We start from the raw sequence: 8,698 nt of genomic DNA on the forward strand, positions 1-8,698 counted from the left end.
TGACTGATAAGTACTTTTAAATTCCTTGCACAAATACATTCTCCCCACCCTGCCATCCACAGCTCTGTGGTTTTGTATTCTCGTATCACTCATATCAAAAATTCTTGCATCCAAAATGTTGGGTGTTGTCTAATCTTACAAAGATGAAGGAACAAAGATTTTACATTCATGCTGAAACATCAGTTAATTAAAACAGAAAAGTCTAATTAGATGGTAAAAAACACAAGTTATTTAAAAATTACATTAATTGAGTTAAAATTTCAACTTAGCTTGATAAAGCTTTTTCTCAGATTCACTGAAATACAGAGTGCAGGCTATATATTTGTGTGTGTGCTCACACAGATTATTTTTTCTTTAAATTATACAACTGTAGATGAATATAAGTTGGTTTTTACTTTGGGCAAGAACTTGTTAAGAGACACCAGAAACTTCGGAAGGAAATGTTAAGATGTTGGTTTAAAATTGAAGAACTAAATCTTACTGTGTGACTATCTTTACAATAATTTAAGCTAACTAGGCACATTTAATGCTGAGATATTGCTAGAAATGGATTTTACATCACTATGCCAATTTAGACAACTTATTAAAGGCACTATTATTTGGGGAAATTGGATAATGTTAAACTCTAAAAGGCCATTGCAAATAATTTCATTCATTGAGAAACAGCACTTAACAGAAAAGAGAAGAGAAAAGAAAGTATTTTGGATGACATTTAACTTGACTTCATTTAGGCAAGAGACCTTGAAATTCTCATATGAGCTTACTGAATACAAATCAATGTTTTGTTTGGGTTTTATTTATTTTTTTCTTCCTTTCTCAATGGGTTATTTTCAGGGACATTCAAGCAATCTCAGCACAGTCTTTTTTTTTTTTAAAGAAAAAGAATGAAAACTTTTCTTGAGACAAAGATATTCAGTCCTTAAAATGATAAAGTCTGGTCAATCCATGTTTGTTGTTTCTTTCTCTATTGCTACTAAAAATAAATCCTTCAGGAGAACATTTCTTTCTTAGCTCACTTTTTCATTATTTCCAGAGGCAAAAGCTGGCAAGGCAATTTATAATTCAATTTTTGCTAAATCCACAACACCTAATATATATGTCATGCATTTCAACGGCAGGGTACTTTGGGGATAGGTGATAAATTGTGCTGATTATAAGTGCAAGCTGTTCTTCTAAAATATCATATCCAAAAGAAGGCAAGTATTATTAGGAAAATGAAATGTATCTTTAGAATGTCCAGAAACATAAGAGATAATCACTTCACGTGAATATATTTTCCCTTGAGTTTTACAGCTCAATGTTAAGGTTTTACCATGGTTTTGATAGGGCTCATCTGAATGGAGGGACCATCATAAGTTGGTAGTCTTTCAGCAGCCACATAGCTCTTAGGCCTGCAATAATTCATTTCTCCCAAAAAAGAGCTTTACTATGAAACCTGAAACATGGTCATAATAATTTTCTGATTATGCTGGGGAATGTGAAAAGTCTAAATATTATTCTGTAGTGTAATCTGTCCTGATCTCTTAAACAACTTTTCAATATTTCCATGTATTTTCCTGTGGGGTACACAAGGCTAATTGTTTATCAATACTGCTGAGTAAAACCAAAAACATTCTTCATAATAATCTTGGTTGTTAAAATAATCTGAAAACAAGGAAAAGGGTACTATGTCCTGGGAACTTTCCTGTCAGTTTCTGCTTTTCTAAACCAAAAATCTCCAGGTATTACAAAGATGGGATCGACGTATCAGCTACAAACAGAACAAAAAAATAGGCAAATGTAAATGGGTGGTTGAGATTTAGAGAGTGGTGGAAACCTTTTTAATTTTGTGTTGTTGGTCTGAATCTAGCTTGGCTGATTTTGACTTAGCTGCTCAGCAGATGCTCCTTGTTTGTCTTGCCAACCATAATTTGTATCCTGATCAGACTCTCTGAGGAACACACTGAATTTGTGACTTTCTGTTTTTAATCAATTTAGTACTCATCCTTTACTATCATCCTGGTTTAGGCATATTTCCTTGTTTTTAACTTTTCACGAAATTGTTTTCTTGCTTTAAAGGCAGGCACTCTTATTATTTTTTTCTAAAACAGGAAAATTTCACTTCAAAGGAAAGAAAATAAAATTATGAATTTCATATGCATCTAAGAACAAATAAAATGTCAGTAATAGAACCAATAAGGCTCAGAGTAGAAAAAGACAGCTTGAAAAGCTCCCGCTCTTTCAAGTTTCTATTTGTCTGCTACTTTTATTTCTGTTTCTTTCAAATTGTGTCCTAAATCTTCTCTAGAGGTTCTCCTTATTTTGTATAGTATCAGCAACCCTTCGTGGACTAAAGTGCTTCAATCCTCCTTGCCCTAAAACTCTCAGTTTTTGTATCATCTAAACTCATTTAATAAAGAAGATGAACAAAATTGGAAAACAAATGATTACTCATGAACCAGGCCAGCTTAGTGTGCACACTTGTCTGAAAGACTGATGAGATAATACCTGCAAAAGAATGGTCTGCTCTGACAGGAAAAGGAGAACCAATGTATCCAGAACACCCAATAGCTCATCTGGCAGTAAACGAGAGGTCAAAATGTCACTCTTCCCATCCTGCCCCTTGTGGTGTGAGAAATCTACGAAAGTCCTAATATCTGCTCAACAGTACTATAGGCATTCCTTCAGCATGGATGGGAAATTAAAAGTGGATGGAGTTATGGATAGAAAAGATATGTTCTCAAAGGAAAAATGAAAAAAACTTTGGTGAAAGATTGAAGAATGCACTGCAAGGAAGTCAGCAAGAAACAGATACTCTTTAGCAAGAGGCAGGGAGAGATGCTTCAAGAAATTTGAAGAAATAGTAAAGAATGAAATGAGGAAGAATCATGAAAGTGTTTCTTATTTTACTTTTTCCCTTTGAGGTTCAAAGTAATTCCTTAAAAAGGGGGATGAGAGAATTGTAGTTGAGAATTGCTTGTTCATGATTGATGATAGGAGACAGGCACGGTTTCTGTTTGGCTACTTTTCTTGGGCAGAGAAGGACACTGTGTTATAATACCCTTCTAGATAAAGACATGCTGAAATTTGTAAGGCTGTTAGTTGAACCTAATCTCACACTGGTAAAAGCTGTTACTACAGCAAGTCAGATTGAATCAGCTATTAATAATGCAAAGATGTCATTACTTCCCAGAAGATTCTTAGCACAGCTTGTAGGAGAGAATAATATTTTTCATGTTATTAGAAGCAGACGTAGAAGGGGACACTGTCTATTGTATGTGTAGCAAGGTTTTTGATTTTTTTCTGAAGAGAGTTTTAAAGGGCAAAGAAAACACACAGACTAGAGAAGCTAAATAATTCATTTTTTTCTCATAATTTTCCATTAGATAAATTAAAATTTGGGCTTCCAGTAATACAAAATTCCTATTATGGATACATCCTTGGTTTTGAAGAGCATGATAGAGAAGAAAGTAGTTTTTTCAGAGGCAATGTTTATTTTTGAACATATTTTTCTATGCCCTGATGACACATGAAAGGACTTGTTAGAGTCCTTATGACTTTAATGGGAGAGAATTGAGGCTGGCCTGTAAATATCTTCAAGCATAGTAAAAGCATGAAGTGTAAGAAGCATAGTTCTCAGCCTTCTGGAATGAGAGCAGACCTTTGGTGTAAATGCAGTTCTTGGGGGTTTTTTTAGTGGTTTTTGTGGGTTTTTTCCTTTTTTTTTTTGGTGGAGATGGATTTATTAATTAGTTGGTGGATTCTTTATCCTGTCTTCTATTCTTGTGTACAAATTTCTACACAAAAATGTAGAATTTGAATCACTGATGTAGTATTTCCAAAACCTCTCCTGCTGAGAGGGCTGAGGAAGACAGGAAGGTTGTATGCCCTTGTGAGTCTCAGGGACCTTGAATACAAGCAAAGCATATATTTTGACATTGAAATACAGATAACTATTTTCAAAATAAATACAAATACAGGTCCTCCTGAATATTATACTTGTTCAGTGGACTGCTAAAATTGTTACTAATTGAGATTATGTGAGATTTAGAAAGACAACTTCAGATTTCACACAGAGGCCAGCCTTCAGCCAATCCCCTAATTATGAGAGTCTGTTTCTATAGACTCCCTAAAATAAGAATAATTGAATAAAGGTATTTTCCCTCTTTTTCACAGCAATCAAAAGAATTTAGTTTGACTTTCAAAGGATTTTGCAGAAGCATCCTGTTGGGTGCATGTGCTCTTAAAGAGGTGGTAATACAGTATAGGAAGCAATGGGTGAAGATGACAAGACCAGGATTTGAGCAGTGTGATAGCAATGCCAATGTGCCATTAAAGTAATCCATTGGCCTTTGCATAATTTTATGGTAGAAAAGAATGGACACCGAGTCTGGATTAACCTTGTGTTCTCTAAATCTGGGCAGATCTCAAAAAATGAGATGAGATTTTTAATGAAAGAAAGCTTTTCGTGTGAAGTCATAGGCCTATTGTAGGATCGAAAAAGTACAATTAAGGTTTTCTTAAGTTACTTCAAAGTAAATGTGATTTGTTTTTTTAATAGTTCAAAGGCTTCTGTGAGAGATATTCCTCCTGACTTTCCTATTACGACCAAAAGTTGAAGAAAAACCAGAAATTGTATCCATTTGAACATGGAAAAACAGGAACTTCCATAGAATATGTTGTCCTTGTTGCAAAAAACAGGTATTTAGGGTTGAGACTTTTGCATGAAAAATTTCAGAGTCTGCTGCCATTAAGAGGGTGAAAAAGGGAAAGATACCAAGACCGTAACTAATTTTATAATGCCGAGGAAATGCTAGCAAAGTTAAAATAAATAGAGACCTTGGGCAAATGGAAATCAAACTTTCAATTACTCTAAAATGGATTCTGGCTCAGTGGATCTAGCTGACACTTTGATGTGTTTAAATCCTTGCAGACGCTATGTAAGAACTGAACCCAGGCCAGCTGCCCCCCCTGCCCTCGCGAATGCAGAGGCCCTGGTATCTCAATGGCAAGAGAACCAGCTCTTTCAAGAAGGAAATTTGTAGATATAACATGAGCAGCAGCTGTCACTAAAAGTCAAATGACTACTTTTAGATGTTGGTGAAGGTTATCAGAAGGCAAATACAGCACATTAAATTACACAACCCACCTTCAGGATGTTGCTGTGTTTTCCTGTTTAAAACAAAATCCATGTTGCGAAAGTAGTAAAAAGGCAATGAAAATAGTATTTATTTTACTGTACTTCAACAGTAATTTCATAATCAGAGGTATCTTTAAAACTATAAACATTTCCCATTCCTACGGTTAATTTCCTAAAACTGCACATCCATAACAGTACTCTTGCATTAAGCAACTAAACAAATAGTTTGTGTATCAAGGTATTTACAAGATACCAGTAACAATAAAGTTTGTGCTCTGAACAAATTTTTTTGCTGTGAACTGGACACAAAAAGTCAGGAAACATGAGGAAACCCTAAGACAGTATAATTCTAGCACTTGGTTTTAATTAAAAACTTTTTCTAGACCTTAAGCCACATGTTACTTGTATATATTATCAGAATACAGGAAAGAAGAGAAATTTCACTGAGGCTTGTTAACCCAATATTCAAGGCAGTTCAGTTAAGAAAAGGAGACCAAACAATAAATGGGAAGGCTGTGAAATGCAGGTGAAATTCTTTCAGTGAAATCAGAATGATGGCACTTTGTAGCATGGGATTCTGAAAAGCTACTAGGGGCTCTGTAGGGAGAAATTAATACTTTTTTTATTTTCATGACATATTCTCAAAAATGTCTAAAACATGTGAAACAGCCACTTATTAGATCAAAGTGATCAAATTCAACTTCAATTTTTCTTGAAGAAATAAAGGTAACTCTTTCCCAAATGAATGCCCTGCGTAACATGGGTTTTTTTAGCTTTTTGTTTCTATGCAGTCAGTGAAGTTCAGTGTTAGTATCCCAAGCTGAATTTTCTGATTGGAAAGAAAGTAAAAAAATATTTTACAATTCTGTGATTCATTCAGAGTATCACAGCACTGACTTATCCTATAAATATTCCAGTATAAAATGCAGGACTGTAGCTAAATAAAGTACTTTCTGACTGATTTCAAGGTACATAGGAAGGTGGATCAGCTGAAAAAAATTGTTATATGAAAAAGGATTGACTTCCAATGCTGCTTGTGAAATAGCTTTAGCAATGAAATATGTGCTAGAACAAGAAAGGAAAACCACCAGATGACAAAATGGGATGGATAAAGTGCATGACACAACAAAACAAAAAAGCTTTCCTTAAAACTTCATTGTCATAACATATTCCTCCACTGGGTCCATGAACAAAACACTTCCCAGGAAGTGCAGTGCGAGAACAGGAGGTCGATGAAAGTTATAGATGGGGAAGCAAATGCAGCTGAGAGGTTCAGAACGGGGTATATAGCAGAGAGCTGTGAGCCAGAGCAGCTCTGAACACTGAGCTGAGCACAGGACAGGAAAGTGCACAGGAACACGCATATTCTGGGACTGAGCCGAGCTGCGTACAGCTGAAGTGCTCTTACAGACAAGCTACTTTAAGAAAAAAAATGATGTCACTCTTTTTACATTGCAAAAATGTAGGCTAGCATACCCTCCTGATGGGGAGTGCAGATACAGTGATAGGGCCAGGAGAGCTATGCTTGAGGTTAACTGAATGCCTAACATGTGTGTCCAAGTGGGAGGAAACTGTGGTGAGACAAGAAATGAGAGAAATAATTCATTTAGTGTCTGGCATGATGACTGTGAATTTCTTTAAAGACGATTTCTTTATATTGTGTAGGTTTGTGGGCTTTTGTGTCTTTCTTTATTGCTGCTGGAAAGAAGTACATCTCCTTGCTAGGACTAAATTATGATCACTTCAGTTTTGTGACTATTAATCAAGAGAAGGCATTTGCAAGCCTTTCCCAGCCACATATCCTTTGAGGGTTTTGAAAGCTATAGAATGCAGTTTGTTATCTGTCACTGCGGGGCCGTGCCAAGTTCCATGATGCAGTGAAAGCACAGTCATACGCTGCAGCTGACACTTTCCCACTGACCTCAGCTCATTGCACTGCATAAACAGAAGCTATTACAAGCCAATATGGTTCTTGGAGTGGGGCTATGCTGAAAGGAGTGCAAGAAAGCTTTCCACGTTTCTGCAAGGTTCAAAGCAAACAATGTGCTTTTCCTGTCACATCAGCAGACGAGGCTGTCATACCCTCAGTTCACCTCATAAATAATAGGCATAGAGGACAGTTGTATAAGGCTGCAGTTCAAAAGGGTTCTAATCTGACAGCAGGCACTGCCTTTCCTTGACATGGTCCCCTTTAGCCACGCTTAATGGTTGGTGTGTTTCAATTTAATACTGCCTGCTTGGTGAATCGACACCCAGGCTTGTAGGCAAAGTCTTGCAAGGAGAAGCCACTGGGCAAAGGACAAAAAAAAAAAAAAAAATTGAGGCAAAGCCTGACAGCACTATGACAGCTTCTGTGAGAAGACAAAAATCTGGGAGCGGGTCACCAGGCTTGGGGACCTGCCACATACCTGTCCTGGTTTGGTGGGAGATGTCAGGGAAGGGGATTGAAAGAAATCGGGGATTGTGGCCTCCGGGAAGCCACCACCAATCAGGAGGTGGTGGTGGGCAGAGGGGTTGTTTTGTTTCCTGCCCCATCCCCGGAGGTAAATGTGAAGGATTGGAGAAATAAAGCAGGGATTTATTGGGAGGGAGCAGATTTACTAGGAACTGGTGGGCAGGGAAGCATTAACCTTCTGCTCCCTCTCTGAGCTGATCTACTGGTGGTGGGGCGCACAGCTCCTGTCCCTGCCTGTCTTTCTCTCGGGGTCCTCAAAACAGGCCATGAGGCCATGGCACCCTGGATGGGGGCATTTCATTTCCTCCCTTTCCCCCGTCATCTGCCAACGTAAACAACTGCCTACTTTCACCTAAACTGAAAACCAGATCTGCCTCTAATCACGTTGGGTGACTGTTGACATGTGTAGAGTTTGATATTTTGATAATATTATATGTCTGTGATAATACTTCATTACAGTTATGTCCTTGGCTATAATTCTTTCAACACAGTCACTTTTGTCCTGCCCTTTGAGTTACAGGAAAGCATTGTAAGGCCACATTTAGCTCTGATGGTCACATTACAATTCAGATGATTTAGAATCACTCAGCATTTGATATACCTTTGAGAAAGAGCAAGCAATGCATTTATTTCTCTTGTTTTTTTCTTCTAAAGGAAATTGTGCATGTGTTTGGGAGAAAGGGGAGAAGATTTTTTTCCCCTGCTCAGACCTGCTTGTAATTCGAAACCTTTACTGGTGTGTTGTCATATAATATTATACTCCTCCATTTTACACACTCTTTACAGTTAGTTCCTGATTGCTTGCTGGCACAGAGGAGATAATTAAACTATAACTTGAAAATTAGCATGCCGATCAGCAGGTTATACAACGGATTGTGGGGGTTCGTTCTTTTCGTATAGAAGGAAGCATATGTTAGATGGTGCTTTTAGATCAATCTCTACTAACTACTACGTCTTCTCATTTGAACAGCAGAAACTTGTTCCTATGTTTGGAGTGAATAAGGTAAACCATTGATTACCACTTCTTTCACAGATGGTAAATTCTCTACGTATGTTTTATCAATAGTCTGAAATCCCACAAATGCTCTAGTAGAGATAATATAATATTTAGGCATCTGCCAAAA

Source organism: Haemorhous mexicanus, chromosome 4, assembly GCF_027477595.1.
Source record: "Haemorhous mexicanus isolate bHaeMex1 chromosome 4, bHaeMex1.pri, whole genome shotgun sequence".
In the NCBI taxonomy this organism is placed as follows: Eukaryota; Metazoa; Chordata; class Aves; order Passeriformes; family Fringillidae; genus Haemorhous; species Haemorhous mexicanus.